This window comes from Dendrobates tinctorius, unplaced genomic scaffold, assembly GCF_039654945.1.
Source record: "Dendrobates tinctorius isolate UK_male_01 unplaced genomic scaffold, ASM3965494v1 ptg000455l, whole genome shotgun sequence".
Classification (NCBI taxonomy): domain Eukaryota; kingdom Metazoa; phylum Chordata; class Amphibia; order Anura; family Dendrobatidae; genus Dendrobates; species Dendrobates tinctorius.
In genome coordinates this window covers 3660603-3687266 of record NW_027362117.1, presented here as the reverse complement: position 1 = coordinate 3687266, position 26664 = coordinate 3660603, and the positions used below count along the sequence as shown (strand labels likewise).

At 49.8% G+C, this 26664-nt stretch overlaps 1 long non-coding RNA gene across 3 annotated transcripts in view; it reads left to right on the top strand.

The window, feature by feature from the left end:
• LOC141077496 (uncharacterized) overlaps nt 1–26664 on the top strand; it is a 182184-nt gene that overhangs the window by 142877 nt on the left and 12643 nt on the right. For all 3 annotated transcript variants that reach the window (XR_012227578.1, XR_012227579.1, XR_012227577.1), the window contains one exon: nt 9146–9241. This is a non-coding gene — a long non-coding RNA (uncharacterized lncRNA). The remainder of the gene's footprint in view (nt 1–9145; nt 9242–26664) is intronic.

Sequence of the window (26664 nt, the reverse complement as noted above, 5' to 3'; positions counted from 1 at the left end):
AGACTAAGGGGGAAGTTTTTGACCTTAATTCCAAAAAGTGCAAAGACAACACCATGCATCACCAGAAGATCACCATCCCCACAGTGAGGCATGGTGGAGGCAGCATTGTGCTTTGTAGCTGTTTTTCGGCAGCGTGAACTCGGGCTTTTAGTCCAGGTTGTAGTACAGATTATGGGTGACCTGAAAGAAGGAAAAATATCTGAAATTATCCTTCTTGGTAGGATTTTTTTTTACATGACAAATACCTAACATTCTAACAGGGGTGCATAGACTTTTTTTTATATTCACTGTACATAGTAAGTTTCGGGACTGCATCATCATTAAAATGTCTATTTGGGGATGTGAACTATTGCAACTGTTGCAGAAACTTCCATGGACTAGATGGAATTGCTGAGCAACTTTGCAATATTCACACAAGTGATTGGAAGAAGACTCTTGTCCAGTTTTTGCCATTGTCGTGTGACTCGAGCAGGGACAACTGGCCTGACGCTAATGCAAAGCTGCACAGATCAGAAGAAACATGTCAGACCAACACACAACTCCTCAATATTTGTCAGAGTAAGGTGCAGTATTATGAATGCAGCTCTGGTTGTGACTAGAGTTAGGGCATGTGCACATGTAAAGTGTTTGATGCAGAAATTTCTGCATTTCTCGGCAGGAAAAATGTAGTGGCATAAAAAAGTATTTTAGCTGCATGTTTGCTACATTTTTTACTTGCATTTTAGGTGCAGAAATGCTTATTAATATGGGGGAAATCTGCAGTAAAAACGATGAAACTAATGACACTGCAGATATAAATCTGCACCAAATCTGCAAGTCTCAAAGAAGCAACGTGTGAACGAGACGTCAGGATTCTCATTCACTTTGCCCTGAGTGTTGCTGGGCTGCAGCCTTTCTTTCCTTCCCCTTCCTCATGGCTCTGTGTGTAATAATGGGTGATCTTTGGACTCATTTTCTGCTTTTCGGATCTCGCAGTTGCAGTATTTCGCGTTCTCACATCCGTTTTGCTTCTTGCGTCCGTTTTGCGTCTCACATCTGTTTTGCGTCTCACATCTGTTTTGTGTCTCGCGCCCGTTTTGTGTCTCGCGTCTGTTTTGCGTCTCGAGTCCGTTTTGCGTTTCGCGTCTGTCTTGCGTCTCGAGTCCGTTTTGCGTTTCGCGTCTGTCTTGCGTCTCGCGTACATTTTGAGTCTCGCGTACGTTTTGTGTCTCGCATACGTTTTGCGTCTCGCGTCCGTTTTGCATCTCGCGTCTGTTTTGCGTCTGTTTTGCGTCTCGTGTCCGTTTTGTGTCTCGCGTCCGTTTTGTGTATCGCGTCCGTTTTGTGTCTCGCATCCGTTTTGAGCCTCGCGAACGTTTTGCGTCTCGCGTCCGTTTTGCGTCTCGCATCTGTTTTGTGTCTCGAGTCCGTTTTGCGTCTCGCGCCCGTTTTGAGCCTCGCGCCCGTTTTGCGTCTCGCGCCCGTTTTGCGTCTCGCGTCCGTTTTGCGTCTCGCATCTGTTTTGTGTCTCGAGTCCGTTTTGCGTCTCGCGCCCGTTTTGAGCCTCGCGTCCGTTTTGCGTCTCACGCCCGTTTTGCGTTTCGTGCCCGTTTTGCGTCTCGCGCCCGTTTTGCGTCTTGCGCCCGTTTTGCGTCTCACGTCTGTTTTGAGCCTCGCGCCTGTTTTGAGCCTCGCGTCCGTTTTGAGCCTCGCGTCCGTTTTGCGTCTCGCGTCCGTTTTGAGCCTCGCGTCCGTTTTGCATCTCGCGTCCGTTTTGAGCCTCGCGTCTGTTCTGCATCTCGCGTCCGTTTTGAGCCTCACGTCTGTTCTGCATCTTGCCTCCTGTTTATTTCGTTCCGCTCCTCACATCTCTGTAGGCTGCACATTTAGTTAATGAGGGACTCTGTGTGCTGCCCCAGTGTCGCCTCGTTGCATAAAGCTGATTTTTATGTATCTGCTCCCATCGTAACTGTAGCAATGCGTCTGCTGGAAGTAAAGTCGTTAATTAGTGTCTATTAATCAGACTGAGCTGTAATCTTAAAGGGCCGGACACTGGGCAGTGGGGGCGATATGTCAGGGATTCTGACATCACCTGGTAAGCGGAGGGTCTCCTGTGAGCGTGGACTCCTGCAGACGCCATGAACCAGCCGCTAATTAGAGCGCTGTCTGTACAGACATCCGGCGTGCCGTTACCCCGATCCTGGCTCTCCCCTCACATAATACCGCCCCTCACGCTGCTTCATGGTTCAACATTGTGAATTATCAAACAGTCGGTTTTGGAGACGCTTCTATAATTCAGCACCGTATTACAGCTCGGCAGCCGGAGCCCTGTTCACATGAGATGCAATTAAGCTGTTTGATATGATCTGAAGGAAATCCAGATGTGACTCAGTCGAGCGGAAACTCACATACACGAGTTCCATCATTTGTTGCTCAGCTTTGAAGATGTTAGAAAGTGTATCATCTTTCCTGAAAGATCAGAATGGCTGGTATCCTGTGCAGCCCAGAGACACGGCGGAGCCTGAGTGCTCTTATGTGCAGAATAGAATAATCGTTAAATAGAATGTCTGAATATCACCACCACCATACAGTGTCTAAATACTGCCGCCATACAGTGTCTAAATACTGCCGCCATACAGTGTCTAAATACTGCCGCCACAAGATGTCTGAACTCCATCGCCACACAGTGTCTGAATACCATCGCCACCATACAGTGTCTAAATACTGCCGCCATATGGTGTCCAAATATCATCGCCACACGGTGTCTGAATACCATCGCCACACGATGTCTGAACACCATCGCCACATGGTGTCTGAATACCACCGCCACCATACAGTGTCTAAATACTGCCGCCATACGGTGTCCAAATACCATCGCCACATGGTGTCTGAATACCAACGCCATCCAGTGTCTGATTACTACCGCCATACGGTGTCTGATTATCAACACTATACATTGTCTGATTATCACCGCCAAACAGTATCTAAATACTACCGCTATGCAGTGTCTGAATGCCAAAGTCATACAATGACCGCATAGCACCGCCTTACAATGTCTGAATACCACTGCTATACAGTGTCTAATTACCACTGTCATAAAGCATCTGAATACCACCGCTGTACAGTGCCTTATTGCCACCACCATACAGAGCCTGATTACCACCACTATACAATATCTGATTACAATTGCTTTACAGTACCTGATTGTTCCACCACACAGTATCTGAATACCGGGGCGCCGCAATACAGCACAGTGCCTTATTACCACTGCCATAAAGAGCCTGACCTCCGCCATGCAATGTCTCATTACCACCACCATACAATGTTACAGTACAACCACCATACAGTGTCTGATTACCACCATACAATGTCTCATCACCACCGCCATACAATGTTACATTACCACAATCATATAGTGTCTCATTATCAACACCATCCGGTGTCTCATCACCACCGCCATACAGTGTCTCATCACCACCACCATACAGTGTCTCATTACCACCGCCATACAGTGTGTCATTACCACCGCCATACAATGTGTCATACTCATTACCACAACCATACAGTGTCTCATTACCACCGCCATACAGTGTGTCATTACCACCCCCATACAATGTGTCATTACCACCGCCATACAATGTGTCATACTCATTACCACCACCATACAGTGTCTCATTACCACCGCCATACAGTGTGTCATTACCACCTCCATACAATGTGTCATTACCACCGCCATACAATGTGCCATACTCATTACCACCACCATACAGTGTGTCATTACCTCCACCATACAGTGTGTCATTACCACCGCCATACAGTGTGTCATTACCACCGCCATACAGGGTTTCATTACCACCTCCATACAATGTGTCATTATCACCACCATACAATGTGTCATACTCATTACCACCACCATACAGTGTGTTATTATCACCACAATACAATGTGTCATTACCACCGCCATACAGTGTCTCATTACCACCACCATACAGTGTGTCATTACCACCTCCATACAATGTGTCATTACCACCACCATAATGTGTCATACTCATTACCACCACCATACAGTGTTTCATTACCACCTCCATACAATGTGTCATTACCACCGCCAGTGTGTCATTATCACCGCCATACAATGTGTCATACTCATTACTACCACCACCATACAGTGTGTCATTATCACCACAATACAATGTGTCATTATCAACGCCATACAGTGTGTCATTACCACCGCCATACAATGTGTCATACTCATTACCACCGCCATACAGTGTGTCATTACCACCGCCATACAGTGTTTCATTACCACCTCCATACAATGTGTCATTATCTCCACCATACAATGTGTCACTCATTACCACCGCCATACAGTGTGTCATTATCACCACCATACAGTGTGTCATTACCACCGCCATACAATGTCATTACCACCGCCATAATGTGTCATACTCATTACCACCACCATACAGTGTGTCATTATCACCACAATACAATGTGTCATTATCACCACCATACAGTGTGTCATTACCACCGCCATACAGTGTGTCATTACCACCGCCATACAGTGTGTCATTACCACCGCCATACAGTGTCTCATTACCACCACCATACAGTGCCTCATTACCACCGCCATACAGTGTCTCATTACCACCGCCATACAGTGTGTCATTACCACCTCCATACAATGTCATTACCACCGCCATAATGTGTCATACTCATTACCACCACCATACAGTGTGTCATTACCACCGCCATACAGTGTGTCATTAACCCCTCCATACAATGTGTCATTATCACCGCCATACAATGTGTCATACTCATTACCACCGCCATACAGTGTTTCATTACCACCTCCATACAGTGTGTCATTACCACCTCCATACAATGTGTCATTACCACCTCCATACAATGTGTCATTACCACCACCATACATTGTGACATTACCACCGCCAGTGTGTCATTACCATCGCCAGTGTCATTACCACCGCCATACAGTGTTTCATTACCATCTCCATACAATGTGTCATTACCACCACCATACAATAATAATAATAAATTTTATTTCTATAGCGCCGACATATTCCACAGCACTTTACATTTCAGAGGGGACTTGTACAGACAATAGACATTACAGCATAACAATAGTCACATAGATCATAACAGATACCAAGAGGAGTGAGGGCCCTGCTCGCAAGCTTACAGTCTATGAGGAAAGAGGTAGACACGAAAGGTGGGTGGTAACAGTTGCCCTGATTGTATGGACCAGCCATAATGTTAAGTGTGTAACAGTACAGACACAGAGGGCTAATGGATGTATAAAGCATGTGGGAACATGATGTGGGGAACCTGGTTATGGTAAAACTTTTGGCTCTGCCACACAGGGATAGATTAGGTTAATATGTTGAGGCGGTAGGCCAGTCTGAATAAATGCGTTTTCAGGGCACGCTTAAAATTGTGGGGATTGGGGATTAATCGTATTGACCTGGGAATTGCATTCCAAAGAATTGGCGCAGCACGTGTAAAGTCTTGGAGACGGGAGTGGGAGGTTCTGATTATTGAGGATGTTAACCTCAGGTCATCAGTAGAATGGAGGGCGCGGGTAGGGTGGTATACTGAAACAAGGGAGGAGATGTAGGGTGGTGCTGAGCCATGGAGGGATTTGTGGGTGAGGGTAATAAGTTTATACTGAATTCTGGAGTGGATGGGTAGCCAGTGTAATGACTGGCACAAGGTAGAGGCATCGGTGTAACGATTGGTGAGGAATATGATCCTGGCTGCAGCATTCAAGACAGATTGGAGGGAGGAGACTTTGGTAAGAGGGAGACCGATTAGAAGAGAGTTACAATAGTCCAGTCGAGAATGAATAAGAGAAACAGTAAGAGTTTTTGCAGAGTCAAAAGTAAGAAAAGGTCGAATTCTAGAAATGTTTTTGAGGTGCAGATAGCAAGAGAGAGCCAGTGATCGAATGTGGGGGGCAAAGGAAAGCTCGGAATCAAGTATGACCCCAAGACAGCGGGCATGTTGCTGGGGAGTAATAGTGGAACCACACACGGAAATGGCAATGTCGGGTATAGGTACATTAGTAGCGGGAGGAAACACCAGGAGTTCAGTCTTTGACAGGTTCAGTTTCAGATATAGTGAGGACATGATATTAGACACAGCGTTTAGACAATCGCCAGTGTTTTCTAGAAAGGCTGGCGTGATGTCAGGAGAAGAAGCGTATAATTGGGTGTCATCAGCATAGAGATGGTACTGGAACCAAAACTACTGATTGTTTGACCAATAGGGGCAGTGTACAAGGAGAAGAGGAGGGGGCCTAGAACCGATCCTTGAGGAACCCCAACAGTAAGGGGAAGGTGAGTGGAGGAGGAACCGGCAAAAGATACAGTAAAGGAGCGGTCAGAGAGATAGGAGGAGAACCACAAGAGAACGGTGTCCTTGAGGCCAATGGAACGGAGCATAGTGAGGAGGAGCTGACGATCCACAGTGTCGAATGCTGCAGAGAGATCCAGGAGAATTAGCATGGAGTAATGACCGTTAGATTTAGCTGTTAGTAGATCATTAGAGACTTTAGTGAGGGCAGTTTCAGTGGAGTGTAAAGAGCGGAAACCGGATTGGAGAGGGTCGAGAACAGAGTTTTCTGAGAGATAGCGGATAAGACAGGAGTGGACCAGGCGTTCCAGGAGTTTAGAGATGAAGGGAAGATTAGAGACAGGTCTATAGTTAGCGGCACAGTTTTGGTCGAGGGATGGTTTTTTAAGTAGTGGATGTATGATGGCATGCTTAAATGAGGAGGGAAAAATACCAGAAGAGAGAGAGAGAGGTTAAATATTTTAGTTAGGTGAGGGGTCACAGCAGGGGAAAGGGACTGGAGGAGATGTGACGGAAATGGGTCACTGGTGCAAGTGGTTGGGCGAGAAGATGCAAGGAGCCTGCTTACTTCTTCTTCTTCATACTCAATACCACCGCCATACAGTGTGTCATTATCACCACCATACAGTGTGTCATTACCACCGCCATACAGTGTGTCATTACCACCGCCATAGTGTCTCATTACCACCACCATACAGTGTCTCATTATCACCGCCATACAGTGTGTCATTACCACCGCCATACAATGTCATTACCACCGCCATAATGTGTCATACTCATTACCACCACCATACAGTGTGTCATTACCACCGCCATGCAGTGTGTCATTACCACCGCCATACAGTGTGTCATTACCACCGCCATACAGTGTTTCATTAACACCTCCATACAATGTGTCATTACCACCGCCAGTGTGTCATTATCACCGCCATACAATGTGTCATACTCATTACCACCACCATACAGTGCTTCATTATCACCACCATACAATGTGTCATTATCACCGCCATACAGTGTTTCATTACCACCTTCATACAATGTGTCATTACCACCTCCATACAATATGTCATACTCATTACCACCTCCATACAGTGTGTCATTACCACCTCCATACAGTGTGTCATTACCACCTCCATACAGTGTGTCATTACCACCACTGTTGTGAGTTCATTTTCCCCTTCATTACTGAGGCCCGAGGAACTCCCTCTTCTGGTAAAGAAAGGTAGTGAGCCTGATTATCAAACACCTGAGGCTGATGATGATGACTGGCTGAGTGGAGTTACTGACTGGATATAAGGCTGCCGACGCCCTTCTGCCCTGCGGGTGATTTTCTCTGTGGGATCCTTGGAGACCAGTCTGAATTCCTGCTCCTGTAAAGCTAAGTTTGCTGCTCGGCCTTTTGCTTTTGTGCTTTGACTTTGTTTTTGCTTTGTTTTTCTGGATTTCTGCCATTCCCTGCTGGGGTGTGCTGAATTCATTTAGCTCTGTCTTCTGAAAATACCTGAGTGCTGATTTAGTTTTTGAAGCCTAGCTGCTTCAGGGCCTTTTTCATATCAGCTTGTTGGCTTTTGTCTTTGATAGGGTTTTGGCAGATTGCAGACAGCAGCCTTCCTGTCCTTTCCTATCTAGGTAGTTTTGGGCCCCGTCTATCTTTCTGTCTGTGTTAGTATTTTCATCTTGCTTCACCGTCATTATATGTTGGGGGCTGCCTATTGCTTTGGGGTCTGCTCTGGGGCAGTTTAGATTTCCCCTTTCTTTCTTTAGGCCTATGTAATTCTCCGGCTGTGATCGAGGGGTCTAGGGCTTCGTAGGAACCCCCCACGGCTACTGCTAGTTGTGTTGATAGGTTCAGGGGTCTGCAATCTGATAGTTGCCAACTTCTCTGGTTTTCTGGACTTAGCTTGTATTTCTGCTTTTGCCTCCTACGGTGACTCATTCATAACACACAGTGTGTCATTACCACCGCCATACAGTGTGTCATTACCACCACCATACATTGTGACATTACCACCGCCAGTGTGTCATTACCACCGCCATACAGTGTTTCATTACCACCTCCATACAATGTGTCATTACCACCACCATACAATGTGTCATACTCATTACCACCACCATACAGTGTGTCATTACCATCACCATACAGTGTCATTACCACCGCCAATGTGTCATTACCCCCGCCAGTGTGTCATTACCACCGCCATATAATGTGTCATACTCATTACCACCGCCATACAGTGTTTCATTACCACTGCCATACAATGTGTCATTATCACCGCCATACAGTGTCATTACCACTGCCATATAATGTGTCATACTCATTACCACCGTCATACAATGTGTCATTTTCACCGCCATACAGTGTGTCATTACTACTGCCATATAATGTGTCATACTCATTACCACCGCCATACAGTGTTTCATTACCACTGCCATACAATGTGTCATTATCACCGCCATACAGTGTCATTACCACTGCCATATAATGTGTCATACTCATTACCACCGCCATACAGTGTTTCATTACCACTGCCATACAATGTGTCATTATCACCGCCATACAGTGTCATTACAACTGCCATATAATGTGTCATACTCATTACCACCGCCATACAATGTGTCATTTTCACCGCCATACAGTGTGTCATTACTACTGCCATATAATGTGTCATACTCATTACCACCGCCATACAGTGTTTCATTACCACCTCCATACAATACTTGCTTAACACCAGAAAACATTAAAACGCCAATATGAACGATTTGTGAGATTTCTGTTTTTTTTCTGCATTTTTAGACCTATCAATCAAACCCTCAGATGCTGAATTCTCATAATTGTGCCGCCTGACTGTGAAACTGCTGAAAAGTGGACGTCTCAACAGAAGAGGACGACGTAAGGATTTCTATTTACTGTTGATTTGAGCTTGTTGGGGGAACGCTCCGCGGCGCAGCGGGACCACCTCGTTTTCTGCTTCTTAAATAGAAAAATAATTCATTTGTGCTCATTAAATGTCATTCACGAGCTGCCAACGCGTCGCACAAGAGGAAATTACCTGCACAGGAGGGCATTATGCCCGCCCTACAGGGTCCATGCACACAATGTACCCCTGTTATACAGTGACAGCCGCTCCTTGAACTCAGTGACAGAAGTCGTAACCAACGATGTAAGAAACTCCCCGATCTGCAGCCTCCAAAGCGGCTCATGAATATGGGGTTTAGGGCGATTCCCCAGGGGCAACGCTAAACTAAAAACTCCAGGAAATGATTAGAGGTATATGGTAGTATTATATCAGTTGTATTATTATGAGGGAACCTCATGGCGGTATTATGTGAGCTTTTCAGCAGAGTATTACATTTAATTAAACATAGTATTTAAGCTTTGCATGGCAGTAATCTGTGGCTCCAATGCGCAAGCAGTTGGCGGAGCAGCTGATGGTTTACTATTACTTGTTCACTGTAAGGTGGTATTATTTGGGATGTATGTTACAGCATTATCTCAGTAATTTATGGAGTTATGGAAAATAAAATGCAAAATTAATCTATTTTCTGTGGCAAAATCAAATGGCTCAGCAGCAAATTGTCTAATAGTGAAGAATTGTGGGTAGTATATAGCAGTATTATCTTGGCACTATGTGGTGGTACTATAGTGGAGATGAAATATGAGTAAGGGGCAGCTTAGTAGGCAGAACCCAATACCCCAGTGATTAATGGAGCAGCTGATGATTTCTCGGAGTAATGCTGCTGCATAGTGCTTGCTGCCTGCACAATATTTCAGCACTCCATGGCGGTATTATGTGGTTTCTATATGACAGCCTTATTATGGCTTGATATGTCAGTATTGTAATGCAGTGATATGTGCAATGAGGCTATTTTGTGGGCAAAGTACAATGTAAAAGTAGTTGATGGAGCAGATGATGGTTTATTATTATTTCAGCACTATAGGTTGGTATTATTTGATCTGTACATGGCATCACTATTTTGGTACTATATGGCGCTATGGGGAAAAAAGGCAAAGTGGAAACTATTTTGCCGAAAAAGTCCAATGCAAAAGCTGCTGATTGTTGATTATTATCTAGTATTTGAGCACCGTAGGGCGGTGGACTGTATACAGCAGCATTATCATAGCACTATGTGGCAGTATGGAAGTTAAATGTCTGGTAGAAGTTTCTACAATCTACTCTGTGGGCAACATCCATTTTTAGCGTAGTTGATGGAACATGGAGAATTAATACTAGTTTTCAGCTCTGCAGGGCGGTATTATGTGGGCTTTATATGGCAGCATTACCTCGGAACTATGTGGCGGTATTGGAATGGAAATGGTGCATGAAAAGTATCATGTTTTCAGCTGATGGGCCCAGGACGTTCATCCAGTATGACGGGAGCAGCGCTGGAGCCTAAAAGGTGAATTCTACGTTACAATCGCGATTCACCGAGCGACTGCACAGAGCAGAGGAAAAATCAGGTTTGGCTGCAGGTCTGACTGGTGAAGCAAAGCTGGGAAATGAATGGCGGCTTCACAAGCCCCTCTTCCTGTGCCCATGGTGCCGACATGCCAGTCTTCATCTCTCCGCCATCTTTCTTCCTTGGTAATATGCCGCCTAATAACGCCGCGGATCTGTTACTAAGCTCGGCTGGGCAGCAGGTTCATTTTCTCCTACCGTCCGTGATCAATCATTTTCCCTGACATTACACCCAGGATGACTGGGATTCTGCACCTCGGACAGATCCTCGAGTGCCACGGAAACGTCAACGTCCCAAAACCGTAGGGTGCGCAGGAGGCAGAGGAATCCTACAACCGTGCAGGGCCGGACTGGGACTAAAATTCAGCCTTGGCATGTGAAGGTGCACAGGCCCACTTGTCACATGGTGACGGTATAACATATAGTCACAGCTGTGTCCAATATTACAGCTCAGTCCGATTTATACTGCTGATACCCCAACACTGAGACGCTGCCCTGTCCCCATTACTGCACCTGCTGTGTGGTACAATAACCCTCTTACTGCCCCACATAATACCGCCTCCTCTGTGCCCTATAGATGGTAATATTGCCCCACTAGAAAATATTAATGTACTGTGCAAATGCCCTAGAAAACATTATCTGCATTTTCCCATAAGAAAGTAATAATGCGCAATGTACACATATGATGACCATTGTATTCTGAGTGTTCCTATAACAATTATGCTTCTTAAGTGTCCACTTAACATCTACTAATGTCCCAGTAGTCCCCAATGTACAACTCCCCTATATACATTATGATGGGGAAACTGCTCCCCTATATACAGTATAATACACCCACAGCTCCTCTATACACAATATGATGTTCCCACAATTGCCCTCTACACAGTATGATGGGCCCACAACTCCTCTGTACACAGTATGATGGGCCCACAGCTCCTCTGTACACAGTATGATGGGCCCACAGCTCCTCTGTACACAGTATGATGGGCCCACAGCTCCACTATACACAGTATGATGAGACCACAGCTCCTCTGTACACAGTATGATGGGCCCACAGCTCCTCTGTACACAGTATGATGGGCCCACAGCTCCTCTGTACACAGTATGATGGGCCCACAGCTCAACTATACACAGTATGATGAGACCACAGCTCCTCTGTACACAGTATGATGGGCCCACAGCTCCTCTGTACACAGTATGATGGGCCCACAGCTCCACTATACACAGTATGATGAGACCACAGCTCCTCTGTACACAGTGTGATGGGCCCACAGCTCCTCTGTACACAGTATGATGGGCCCACAGCTCTACTATACACAGTATGATGAGACCACAGCTCCTCTGTACACAGTATGATGGGCCCACAGCTCCTCTGTACACAGTATGATGGGCCCACAGCTCCACTATACACAGTATGATGAGACCACAGCTCCTCTGTACACAGTGTGATGGGCCCACAGCTCCTCTGTACACAGTATGATGGGCCCACAGCTCTACTATACACAGTATGATGAGACCACAGCTCCTCTGTACACAGTATGATGGGCCCACAGCTCTACTATACACAGTATGATGAGACCACAGCTCCTCTGTACACAGTATGATGGGCCCACAGCTCCTCTGTACACAGTATGATGGGCCCACAGCTCCACTATACACAGTATGATGAGACCACAGCTCCTCTGTACACAGTGTGATGGGCCCACAGCTCCTCTGTACACAGTATGATGGGCCCACAGCTCTACTATACACAGTATGATGAGACCACAGCTCCTCTGTACACAGTATGATGGGCCCACAGCTCCTCTGTACACAGTATGATGGGCTCACAGCTCCACTATACACAGTATGATGGGACCACAGCTCCTCTGTACACAGTATGATGGGCCCACAGCTCCTCTGTACACAGTATGATGGGCCCACAGCTCTACTATACACAGTATAGTGATCCGACAGCTCCCCAATCACATAATAACGCCTCCTCTGTGCCCTATAGATGGTAATATTGCCCCACTAGAAAATATTAATGTACTGTGCAAATGCCCTAGAAAACATTATCTGCATTTTCCCATAAGAAAGTAATAATGCGCAATGTACACATACACTCACTGGCCACTTTATTAGGTACACCTGTCCAACTGTGTGTTAAGACTTAATTTCTAATCAGCCAATCACATGGCGGCAACTCAGTGCATTTAGGCATGTAGACATGGTCAAGACAATCTCCTGCAGTTCAAACCGAGCATCAGTATGGGGAAGAAAGGTGATTTGAGTGCCTTTGAACGTGGCATGATTGTTGGTGCCAGAAGGGCTGGTCTGAGAATTTCAGAAACTGCTCATCTACTGGGATTTTCACGCACAACCATCTCTAGGGTTTACAGAGAATGAAAAAAGAAAAAAAATCCAGTGAGCGGCAGTTCTGTGGCCGGAAATGCCATGTTGATGCCAGAGGTCAGAGGAGAATGGGCAGACTGGTTCGAGCTGATAGAAAGGCAACAGTGACTCAAATTGCCACCCGTTACAACCAAGGTAGGCAGAAGAGCATCTCTGAACGCACAGTGCGTCGAACTTTGAGGCAGATGGGCTACAGCAGCAGAAGACCACACTGGGTACCACTCCTCTCAGCTAAGAACAGGAAACTGAGGCTACAATTTGCACAAGCTCATCGAAATTGGACAGTAGAAGATTGGAAAAACGTTGCCTGGTCTGATGAGTCTCGATTTCTGCTGCGACATTCGGATGGTAGGTCAGAATTTGGCGTAAACAACATGAAAGCATGGATCCATCCTGCCTTGTATCAACGGTTCAGGCTGGTGGTGGTGGTGTCATGGTGTGGGGAATTTTTTCTGGGCACTCTTTGGGCCCCTTGGTACCAATTGAGCATCGTTGCAACGCCACAGCCTACCTGAGTATTGTTGCTGACCATGTCCATCCCTTTATGACCACAATGTACCCAACATCTGATGGCTACTTTCAGCAGGATAATGCGCCATGTCATAAAGCTCGAATCATCTCAGATTGGTTTCTTGAACATGACAATGAGTTCACTGTACTCAAATGGCCTCCTCAGTCACCAGATCTCAATCCAATAGAGCATCTTTGGGATGTGGTGGAACGGGAGATTCGCATCAGGGATGTGCAGCCGACAAATCTGCGCCAACTGTGTGATGCCATCATGTCAATATGGTCCAAAATCTCTGAGGAATGCTTCCAGCACCTTGTTGAATCTCTGCCACGAAGAATTGAGGCAGTTCTGAAGGCAAAAGGGGGTCCAACCCCTTACTAGCATGGTGTACCTAATAAAGTGGCCAGTGAGTGTATGATGACCATTGTATTCTGAGTGTTCCTATAACAATTATGCTTCTTAAGTGTCCACTTAACATCTACTAATGTCCCAGTAGTCCCCAATGTACAACTCCCCTATATACATTATGATGGGGAAACTGCTCCCCTATATACAGTATAATACACCCACAGCTCCTCTATACACAATATGATGTTCCCACAATTGCCCTCTACACAGTATGATGGGCCCACAACTCCTCTGTACACAGTATGATGGGCCCACAGCTCCTCTGTACACAGTATGATGGGCCCACAGCTCCTCTGTACACAGTATGATGGGCCCACAGCTCCTCTGTACACAGTATGATGAGACCACAGCTCCTCTGTACACAGTATGATGGGCCCACAGCTCCTCTGTACACAGTATGATGGGCCCACAGCTCCTCTGTACACAGTATGATGGGCCCACAGCTCAACTATACACAGTATGATGAGACCACAGCTCCTCTGTACACAGTATGATGGGCCCACAGCTCTACTATACACAGTATGATGAGACCACAGCTCCTCTGTACACAGTATGATGGGCCCACAGCTCCTCTGTACACAGTATGATGGGCCCACAGCTCCACTATACACAGTATGATGAGACCACAGCTCCTCTGTACACAGTGTGATGGGCCCACAGCTCCTCTGTACACAGTATGATGGGCCCACAGCTCTACTATACACAGTATGATGGGACCACAGCTCCACTATACACAGTACGATGGGCCCACAGCTCTACTATGCACAGTATGATGGGCCCACAGCTCCACTATACACAGTATGATGGGACCACAGCTCCACTATACACAGTACGATGGGCCCACAGCTCTACTATACACAGTATGATGGGCCCACAGCTCCACTATACACAGTATGATGGGACCACAGCTCCTCTGTACACAGTATGATGGGCCCACAGCTCTACTATACACAGTATAGTGATCCGACAGCTCCCCAATCACAGTACGATGGTCTCAGAGCTCCACTATATACTATATGGTGGTCCCAGAGCTCCACTATACACAGTACGATGGTGTCACAGCTCCTCTATACATAGTATCGTGGTCCAAGTGTGGGGAGGAGGACTCCCAGACAGTGACCGGGCAGGTACCCAGGGGACCGCCATCAGGGTTCCTGAGGGAATGATACTGGGAGGACAGTAAAAGGAGAGACTTGACTGATGTTGTCAGGGAAACGGGGGGCGGGGCAAGCTTAAAAGGAGCAGGGGGTGCACTGAAGTGGCAGCTGACAGAGAGCCGGGCAACAGACAGAAAGCCTTGTGAGACAGAGAGGACCGAGGGAGCGGACGGTGTGTTGTGGAGAGACCGACAGGGGCCTGTGAAAGGAAAGCTGCGGACTCACCGACTAGTGACACGTGAGAGACTTACACCGGCAGCCGCTCCCCGCATACGGTCCCATACAGCCACCCCCGCTGCTTCCCACCCTGTTGTGACAAGGCGGCTACCTCAGGCGACCGCTGCGACGACAGACCATTCCTTTACAGCGGTCAGGACACTGCCCCACTGCCTTCTCCCACAGCTGCAGCCCTCTCATCACCGGCCCCAGGGGGCGCCACCTCGCTACAGGCGGTAGTAGAGGCCCCCGTCCGGTTTGCTAAGGGACCCTGAGCAGAGTTTGGTGAACGGTTATCTTTAGAGACTGCGTCATTACCGCGCCCCATCAGCACCGTTGGGGCCCACCGGCATCGCTTCTTCAGGGCCTGTTGCGCCCCACCAGCATCATTTCTTCAGGGCCTGTTGCGCCCCACCGGCACTGTTTCTTCAGGGCCTGTTGCGCCCCACCGGCACCGTTTCTTCAGGGCCTGTTGCGCCCCACCGGCACCATTTCTTCAGGGCCTGTTGCGCCCCACCGGCACCGTTTTCTTCAGGGCCTGTTGCGCCCCACCGGCACCGTTTCTTCAGGGCCTATTGCGCCCCACCGGCACCGTTTCTTCAGGGCCTGTTGCGCCCCACCGGCACCATTTCTTCAGGGCCTGTTACGCCCCACCGGTATAGTTTCTTTAGGGCCCGACGAGCCCAAACCTTCCCAAAAGATCGAGGCATCAAGGTAGCCGCATCAACGACCTCTAAGCGGCCGCATCTGCAATCCTGAGCGACGCATGGAAGGATAAGTGGACTCTTGAAAATACATGTTATAGTTTGGCCATAGTCTGGCTTCCGTCACCGGGGCTAGCCGGGTTACTCGCAGTTACACAAAAAGTACCGTTTAGTTCATTGAGTCCCTGCGAGGACAGATTGCTTGTTCCCCCGTTTTGTCTGTTCAGTATAGCCCTAGTGGCTTCAATTTATAAAAGTTCATTATACAAGTCATACCCTGTCTCGTGTCTCGTCACTGCATCCTGAGAACCTGCTAGAACCCTACACTTGGCGTAGTCGGCAGGATGCAGTCTCCAAGCACAAACAGTGGTGCCCCAGATCAGGGTAGAGCTGTAAACTCTACAAATGATGAGGGTCCCCGTACCAGCATATCATTGGGGGCCATGCTGAACAACCTGCCTAGATTTTCCGGCTCCAATACTATGTTATGGAGCTGGACAGAGTGGATGCGGGGGCTCTTTCGGATGCACCCAATGACCCCTGATCTGGAGGCTGAGGTGGCACTCATGGCACTGGACGGGGATTCGCGGAGGTCAGTGATGTTGAAACCTCCGGGGCACCGCAACACTTCTGAAAAAGTGTTACAGACAGTAGAACAGACCCATGGGGACCCTACTGATGAGGTATAAAGTATTAAGGGCGAGTTAGCCGAAGTAAAGAGAAGAACCGAGACCGGGACTGGACGACCTGGCTTTAACCCCGGCTTCTGGGGATCACACTCCCCGCGGGGTGGTCAACCTACACAAGCCCGGTGTTTTGAGTGTGGAGAACCAGGCCACTTTGCCCGAGAGTGTCCACGACGTGGGAGATACCCACCCCAGCCGCCATTAAACTAAAGGGCTCTGGGCTGGGGGGGTCGCCGCTCGGAGCCGAAAACCACAACTAGGGGTGGTGGAAGTCCTGAAGATTTGGTAGCAAAATGCCCAGTGGTTTGGGCAGAAGTGGAGGGCCGGGACGTCCAGTGCCTGGTGGACATGGGGTCACAAGTAACCACTATGTCCGCAGCGTATTTTCAACAGAACTTCCCGGAAGCAGCAAGGCCTCAGTGGGGGCCCGTGATCAGACTAGTAGCTGCCAACCAACTGCCGGTCCCAGTTGCCGGGGTGGTGTGGGTACAAATGACGCTGTGCGGTAAATCCCTTGGTCGCAGAGGGGTGGTACTGACTCGCGGAGAATCTGATAAGCAACACCCTGTCACCCTAGGCATGAATGTTCTACGAGAGTTCAGCAACCTACTGCTCAATGACCCTACACAGAGGATTCTGAAGCAGTGGCCAGCTCGCAGGTGACGTCCGCCCTCTCACATCGTGCAGTGTGTGTGCAATTCTGGGATGGCTGGCACAGTGGAGGCTCGCCGGCGCTGCTCGCCTCGCCTGAGTCACTCACATCATGGGTCGCCCACGCCACGCACTCCAATTAAAAATGGCCGCCAGAGACAGAGCAGGTTTGCTCCTGCTGCGGTCCGGGGGTGGGGCCTTGTCGACCGATGATATGCAGCGTCACCACGTTGCGGCACGTTTTTAACCCCCGCTGCCTGCCGCCTTGCCAGAAAATTTAAAGGGCCAGCGGCAGGAAAAAAGAGGCCGACCGGCTGCCTCCGCCGAGGCGGCAAGCGGCCCATAACTTCATGAAAATGGCGGCCCAGTGGGAAAATGCCCGGTTGGGTAAGTGGCCAATCCGGAGAAGGTGAAGAAATCGTATAACATTTCTCGACATATAATAGAATCGGATGACACTCATTCCACACTGTGATCAGAACAATCCGTCTGATTTTCTCGTATGCAAAGAAAGCGGGCGTCTGATGTCTGAATGAGGCCTTGGGCTATGTGCACACGGTGCGGATTCTGCTGCGGATCCACAGCGGATTTGGCCCTGCGGATCCGCAGCAGAACTGCAGGTGATGTACAGTACCATTCTAGCCTATGGAAAATTGAAACCGCTGTGCAGACGGTGCAGATTTTTCCGCGCGATTTTTGCTGCGGTTTCAAATCCGCAGAAAGAATTGACATGTCATTCTTTTCTGTGGATTCCGCTGCGGTTTGCCATATCCTCCATTGTGAAGGTGAGAAACCGCAGGGCAAAACCGCAGGCTAATCCGCAGGTCAAAGACCTGCGGATTTTGCAAAATCCCTGTGGAAAAATCCGCGGGTGAATCCGCACCGTGTGCACATAGCCTTACAGAGCGCACAACTTGGGCTCTGTGCACACAGACTTTTTGCTGAGTTTTTGGAGCAGAAGCTGAGCTGAAACTCCAAGTCTTTGAGGAGGATGTGGAGCGTGCACTTAGGCCCCTTCACACGGCCGTTTTTTAAGGACCACAAATACGAATCCATGCACACCTATTGTATTTAGTGGCAGTGCGCACATGTCAGGCGTTCTTCAATGGACCGAGTGTCCGTATGAAAAACCTGCAGACATGTCATTTTTTCATCAGCAGCACAGACAAATTGCATGACGCACACATGCACACGGATGACACATGGATAACATCCGTGTGACACGTACCGACGCCTGGGAAGCAGCAGTACTGTATATGCTGATCCCAGGTGCTGGCGGCTGAAGGCCTGGTCTCCCTGTGATCAGTGCAACCAGGAGACAATGATGGGAGTTGTATTTAGCATCTGCTATGTACCTCCTGTGTAATATTAAGAATTAATTAAAAAAACCTTTTGGGCTCAGGCATAATTTTCATAACCAGCAGAGGGAAAGCACACAGCTGGCGGCTGATGTTAATAATCTGGGAAAGGGGACAATACCCCATAAGGTTCCCAGGCTATTAATATCAGCTCATAGCTGTTTGTATTGCCTTTTCTGGTGAATTTACAGGGGGACCTCAGAATAAAATGGCATAGGGTCCCTCTATAAATTCAAACCAGCAAAGGCTAAACAGACAGCTGTGGCTGATATTAATAGCCTAGCAAGGGACCAGGGATATTGTCCCCCTCAGCCACCCCAGAAATGGCGCTCAACCTTCGCTCTTCCCACTTGTCCTGATATCATAGAGGTTACTGCCGGTCAATGAAGCTGCATTCTAACGGGCAGGTCACTGCTGATTAAATGCTTAATTTTACACAGAAGGGACGCAGCTGATGCTGAAGACAACTCCCATCATTGTTGCCTGATCGTGCTTATCTTAGGGAGACCAGGCGACAGTGGTAAGAGCTGACTTTAGCAGTGGCACCTGGGATCAGCGCGAACTGTACTGCTTCTTCCCAGACACCAGTACACGTCACACTGATGACACACGGATGTGACACGCAGATGGCACACAGATACACGGATGTCACATACGTACATACGGCTCACACATGGACACAAACCTCACCAGTGCTGGTTTTCCTGCACAGGAATCACAAGGACGTGTGATGGGGACCTTACAGAGAGCTCTGACAACCACGTAACTCGGGGTACTTTGGGTGACCGATCACCTGTGCCCTCCTGCCAGTGGGTGCAGATCACCTGTGACCGGCTCCGTGCCGCTGCTCAGGACACAGTCGCCTCTCGTACCTCACCAGCGTCATGGTCACACTTGGAAAGATTCATTTACCTTTAGTTCTGATCAATGTGATCGGGTCAGACCTACTGAAGGCATCATCTGTATCAGAGTGGTAAAAATGGTAACGTGCAAAACTTTTCCAATAGACCAACATTGGAGATCATGCATCCCCTCAATCCTCTGCCTGCAGGCGGGAGGGCACCACGTCCCACCTGATATCCTTTAATAGAAGCCCCTCCAGACCTCACTCAGAAAATAACAAGGATTTGTGCATTAGCACCGGCCTCCATTTAGTGTAAGTTTAGCATTTGCATCATCACCTCCTGCTATCCCCCCCACACACAGAGGAGAACGGGCAGAGGAGGTCGGGCAGTGGTGGACGGGCAGAGGAGGACAGGCAGTGGTGGACGGGCAGAGGAGGACAGGCAGTGGTGGACGGGCAGAGGAGGACAGGCAGTGGTGGACGGGCAGAGGAGGACAGGCAGTGGTGGACGGGCAGAGGATTATAGGCAGTGGTGGACGGGCAGAGGATTACAGGCAGTGGTGGATGGGTAGAGGAGGACAGGCAGTGGTGGACGGGCAGAGGAGGACAGGCAGTGGTGGACGGGCAGAGGAGGACAGGCAGTGGTGGATGGGCAGAGGAAGACAGGCAGTGGTGGATGGGCAGAGGAGGACAGGCAGTGGTGGACGGGCAGAGGAGGACAGGCAGTGGTGGACGGGCAGAGGATTACAGGCAGTGGTGGACGGGCAGAGGAGGACAGGCAGTGGTGGACGGGCAGAGGATTACAGGCAGTGGTGGACGGACAGAGGATTACAGGCAGTGGTGGACGGGCAGAGGAGGACAGGCAGTGGTGGACGGGCAGAGGAGGACAAGAAGTGGTGGACGGGCAGAGGAGGACAAGAAGTGGTGGATGGGCAGAGGAAGACAGGCAGTGGTGGACGGGCAGAGGATTACAGGCAGTGGTGGACGGGCAGAGGAGGACAGACAGTGGTGGACGGGCAGAGGAGGACAGGCAGTGGTGGACGGGCAGAGGAGGACAAGAAGTGGTGGACGGGCAGAGGAAGACAGGAAGTGGTGGACGGGCAGAGGAGGACAAGAAGTGGTGGACGGGCAGAGGAGGACAAGAAGTGGTGGATGGGCAGAGGATTACAGGCAGTGGTGGACGGGCAGAGGGGGACAGGCAGTGGTGGACGGGCAGAGGAGGACAAGAAGTGGTGGACGGGCAGAGGAGGACAAGAAGTGGTGGATGGGCAGAGGATTACAGGCAGTGGTGGACGGGCAGAGGGGGACAGGCAGTGGTGGACGGGCAGAGGAGGACAAGAAGTGGTGGACGGGCAGAGGAGGACAGTCAGTGGTGGACAGGCAGAGGAGGACAAGAAGTGGTGGACGGGCAGAGGAGGACAAGAAGTGGTGGACGGGCAGAGGATTACAGGCAGTGGTGGATGGGCAGAGGATTACAGGCAGTGGTGGACGGGCAGAGGAGGACAGGCAGTGGTGGACGGGCAGAGGAGGACAAGAAGTGGTGGACGGGCAGAGGAAGACAGGCAGTGGTGGACGGGCAGAGGATTACAGGCAGTGGTGGACGGGCAGAGGAGGACAAGCAGTGGTGGACGGGCAGAGGGGGACAAGAAGTGGTGGACGGGCAGAGGATTACAGGCAGTGGTGGACGGGCAGAGGAGGACAAGAAGTGGTGGACGGGCAGAGGATTACAGGCAGTGGTGGACGGGCAGAGGAAGACAGACAGTGGTGGACGGGCAGAGGATTTTAGGCAGTGGTGGATGGGCAGAGGAGGACAGGCAGTGGTGGACGGGCAGAGGAAGACAGGCAGTGGTGGACGGGCAGAGGAAGACAGGCAGTGGTGGACGGGCAGAGGAGGACACAGTGGTGGACGGGCAGAGGAGGACAGGCAGTGGTGGACGGGCAGAGGAGGACAAGAAGTGGTGGACGGGCAGAGGAGGACAGGCAGTGGTGGACGGGCAGAGGAAGACAGGCAGTGGGAATTACTTTTTGGATGGTATTGGATGCAGACCTGTTTGTACAATGGCCGTGTCCTCCGGGATCGGAGAGAGGCTAATAATTGCTTTCACTAATTGTTGAACAGATTGAAATATTACGGACAATTAGGAAAAAAATATTAATGCAAAAGCAATTACTGAATAATGAGGAAGAAATGTATTACATGCAAACATCGGGGAAAGAGAAAATCATATACTGTGAGGCCGGGAGAAGAGTGCGCTGACAACCTTGGACCTGACAGCCATCAATACTGGTGTGATACTGATCAACACTACTGTGACAATCAATATGTTGGGTTTGACAACCTCTACCACTGGTCTAACAAACTTATCATTAGTCTGACAGCCATTATTATTGGTCTGACAACCTCCACTATTGGACTGACATGACAACCATTAACATAGGTGTAACAAGCATAACCATCCTTATTAGCAAAATGCAACAGTTTGGGAAAAAAAAAGCAAAAACACGATGTTCCTGGGGTGAGGGGTCTACATTTGGTCTAAGTTTTGTAATTGACCATCGCGCTGCATGCAAGAAAGTGAAATGCAGACGTGCCTGAGTGTACGAGGGCCTGGCAGCCAAGGATTCCCCTACTATAATGGTGGCCCCCCATGTAACAGCTACTGGACCCAGGTAGAGAGGGGTCCCCCGATGAGCTCTCCCTGATCTATGAATGGTATGGTCCATAGTAAATGATGGATGAGGAAACCACGCCGTGGAACATGACATCTTCAAGGGGGGAATCAAGAGACACTATTGCGGAATGGTGTGCACCTGCAGAGTGAGGGTGCATCGGGAGGAGACCCCTATATACACAGGTGCTTCTCCCAAAATTAGAATATCATCAAAAAGGGCAGGACTTGGCCCCTGTCCACACTGCCAAAAGTACCAATACCTGGTGTACACACAACAGTATCACTGGGCTTGATTGGCAGAAAACTCGCCTGACCTTAACCCCATAGAAAATCTATGGAGTATTATCAAGAGGAAGATGAGAGACACCAGACCCAACAATGCAGACGAGCTGAAGGCTGCGATCAAAGCAACCTGGGCTTCCATAACCCCTCAGCAGTGCCACAGGCTGATCGCCTCCATGCCACACCGCATTGATGCAGTAATTGATGCAGAAGGATCCCGACCAAGTACTGAGTGCATTTACTGATCATACATTTCAGGAGGACAACATTCCAGATTTTACAATCATTTATCAAGCTGGTGTTATAAAGTATTCTAATTTCCTGAGATAATGACTTTTGGATTCTCATTGGTTGTAAGCCATAATCAAGAGTAACAGAAATAAACCCGTGACATAGATCACTCTGTGTGTAATGACTCTATAGAATAGAGGAGAGGCACTGTCTGTATTGAAGAACTGAAATAAATTCACTTTTTGATGATATTCTAATGTGAGCAGCTCCTGTATGTATACGCCCCTGCTGAGAGTCTCTGGTCCTGACTCCATGTCCCTCTGAGTGCGTGTAGTGTGTAATCTGCCTTTCATGTAACACATTATTCTCTGCGGAGAGTGACATGACATCACATGTGGCTGTTATGGAGGAGGATGCGCTTTATTCTCAGGCTTTGTGTACAGAATGTGACTCACGCTGAATCTGTCCCTGAGACATTCTCACATTGTCTTCTGTTCTTTCCAGCACAATGCGCCCATTATATGTCATAAACCTCTGACTCTGTGCGCAGATCAGGAGATGAGTGGCCCCACTGTCAGAGCCGGGCAGTCAGAGCTGAGCGGCCAGAGCTGAGCAGTTAGAGCTGTGCCGCAAAAGTCATGCAGTCAGAGGCAGGCAGCCAGAGCCAGGCAGTCAGAGGCAGGCAGCCAGAGCCACGCAGTCAGAGGCAGGCAGCCAGAGCCAGGGAGTCAGAGCAGGCAGCCAGAGCCAGGAAGTCAGAGCGAGGGAGACAGAGCAGGCAGCCAGAGCCGGGCAGGCAGCCAGAGCCAGGAAGTCAGAGCCGGGGAGTCAGAGCAGGCAGCCAGAGCCGGGAAGTCAGAGCCGGGCAGGCTGCCAGAGCTAGGGAGTCAGAGCAGGCAGCCAGAGCCAGGGAGTCAGAGCCATGCAGCCAGAGCCAGGGAGTCAGAGCCATGCAGCCAGAGCCAGGGAGTCAGAGCAGGCAGCCAGAGCCGGGAAGTCAGAGCCAGGGAGTCAGAGCGAGGGAGTCAGAGCAGGCAGCCAGAGCCTGGAAATCAGAGCGAGGGAGTCAGTGCAGGCAGCCAGAGCCGGGCAGGCAGCCAGAGCCGGGAAGTCAGAGCCGGACAGGCTGCCAGAGCTAGGGAGTCAGAGCAGGTAGCCAGAGCCACGGAGTCAGAGCTATGCAGCCAGAGCCAGGGAGTCAGAGCCATGCAGCCAGAGCCAGGGTGTCAGAGCCATGCAGCCAGAGCCAGGGTGTCAGAGCCATGCAGCCAGAGCCAGGGAGTCAGAGCCATGCAGCCAGAGCCGGGAAGTCAGAGCCATGCAGCCAGAGCCAGGGAGTCAGAGCCATGCAGCCAGAGCCGGGAAGTCAGAGCCATGCAGCCAGAGCCAGGGTGTCAGAGCCATGCAGCCAGAGCCGGGAAGTCAGAGCCGGGCAGGCTGCCAGAGCTAGGGAGTCAGAGCAGGCAGCCAGAGCCAGGGAGTCAGAGCAAGCAACCAGAGCCGGGCAGTCAGAGCTGGGCAGCCAGAGCCGGCTGCCCATGTAGTGCTGGCTTTCTCCGCAGCACTGTACAGGGGATCTGTGGCATAATGTTCACATTATTGGTCCCAATGCAAAATCTTCCACAAGACTCCCAGCTCTCACGGGACTTTCATATTATTGGTCTCTTATGGGCCAACGGGACCATTTGTGTCCACAAGTCTCCATGATCGGGGTACGATGAAATCCCTGCCCCCATTATAGCTGCGCCCCTGCAGAGGAGGTGACACTCACACCGGTCTCTTCTCCCTGCAGGGAATCATCTCTCAGACTTCGGCATAGAAAGACGATTCCCCCATAGCAATTAGAAGTTACGGGGGACGTGGAGAAAACACCTGGCTACAGAGACTTAGTGACAGTACCGGAATGAATGGTGCTCGTGCGCAGACTTGGCGATGTGACCGGTTCATGCAGATCATGTTATCACACCCAGAGGGGCATGAAAATGTCAGGAGGTGGCAGGGACCCTCCTTTGCCTCCTCTCCCCTGTATGCCGGGCATGTGTGCCCCGTGTGGCATCCTGAGGGTTTACCTGTATGCCAATGTTATGTGTTACTGTTTAATGTAATGTGCTGTGTCTGTGTGTACAGTGTATATTGTCTATTAAGTGTTTTAAGGTTAGGAACAGAAAGGGTTAAGTAAAGAAAGGGGGTTGGTCCAGCAGGCTGAAAAAGCAGCAGTTTCCTGCTTCTGGAGCAGAGCCAGGGCAGGCTTGCCCATGGCAGGATATCCCCCTGGAGGAAAGCAACTTACATCCAAGGACTGCTGGGCAGTGGGAACGGGCACTGGAACTGTGTAAATGCCCACCAAAGGACTGTGTGCTCCCAGGAACTGGATGGAAACCCATGATGCAGCATATCTTGATAGGGAAAGCACAGGAAGCATAATCTCCTTTATCTCATCTTTATTAAAAGTTTGCCACTGTTGGTGCCGAAGTGTGACGCATGGTGCATCTAGAGGATGCCGCTCCAGTGTGGAGAGCAACCATGTGTCCGAGGTAACTAAAGGTACTGTCACACTTAGCGATGTACCAGCGATCTCGACCAGCGATATGACGCGGTCAGGATCGCTGGTACATCGCTAAGTGGTCGCTAGTGAGCTGCCACACAGGCAGATCTCACCAGCGACATCGCAGTGTCGGGGGTCGCTACTTACCTGTCACACGAGGTGATGAAGACGTCCTCCCGCCCGCGTTCACGCGTCGCTCATCGTCACAGCAGGAAGCTGACGACGAGAAACAGTCCAGGACGTTCTCGCGCGATCAGCGATAACCAGCGGGGGAGCGGTCGGAGGTAAGTATCAGACACAGAGATATCGCTAGCAATATCGCTTAGTGTGACAGGCCCTTAACTGTGCTGGGACTTTATCTTCCTTTTCATGTGCAAGGGGCTGGGCTGCTCACTGACTGTGACGTAGTGGACTCGCCCATAACAACCACCCTGTGCCACCTTGTTACAAAAACATGGAAAGAGAGCTGACTAGTCTGGGGAACTAATGCCCCATCAACGTATCAAAGCCCTAAAAGCGGAAATGCGGAGGTGATAAAGGCTTTTTTAAAATCATTTATTTAACTTAATTACATTATACAGGGCTGGTGAGGGAGAGGGTGTAATCACACATAGCTGAATGCTGCTGGATTGGAGGAAGCGGGGGGGGGCTGTCAGTTTCCTTTTAAGGTCTCTATGTTAGAGTGGATAGTCTGGAGCCGGAAACTCCAGGAGTGGACCCTCTGGACCGTGGCACCGAGGGGCCCCGGGCAAGCTGCCAGGTGGAACCGACCCCTATACAGGGACCGTTAGGAGCAGGCCCAGGGGTTCGAGTACCACGGTAGCCGGTACCGAGAGGGACGGCTCACAGGAGACACGGGTGGGTATGAGTGAGGGACGGTACTGGATACTAGGAACACCAGGTGTGTACACGGAAGTGCGCTAACTATAGGATAATGCGAGACAGGTACACGTGAGCACGTATGGCATGTGGCGAGTAATACGTCCGGAGGTAAACCAAGCAGGACGCGTGCAAGGAGCACGACAGAGTACAGAATGGAGCAGCAGTCGTGCCAGGAGGAGTATTAGAGTATAGGGACAGAGAGAGTGCCCGGAGGCACAACAGAGCTAGTGACAGAGCACAAGATCCGAGTGGATGCCAGAGGGCACGACTGAGCACAGACAGAGCGGAATGGAAGTTCAGAAAGGGTGCCCTGGA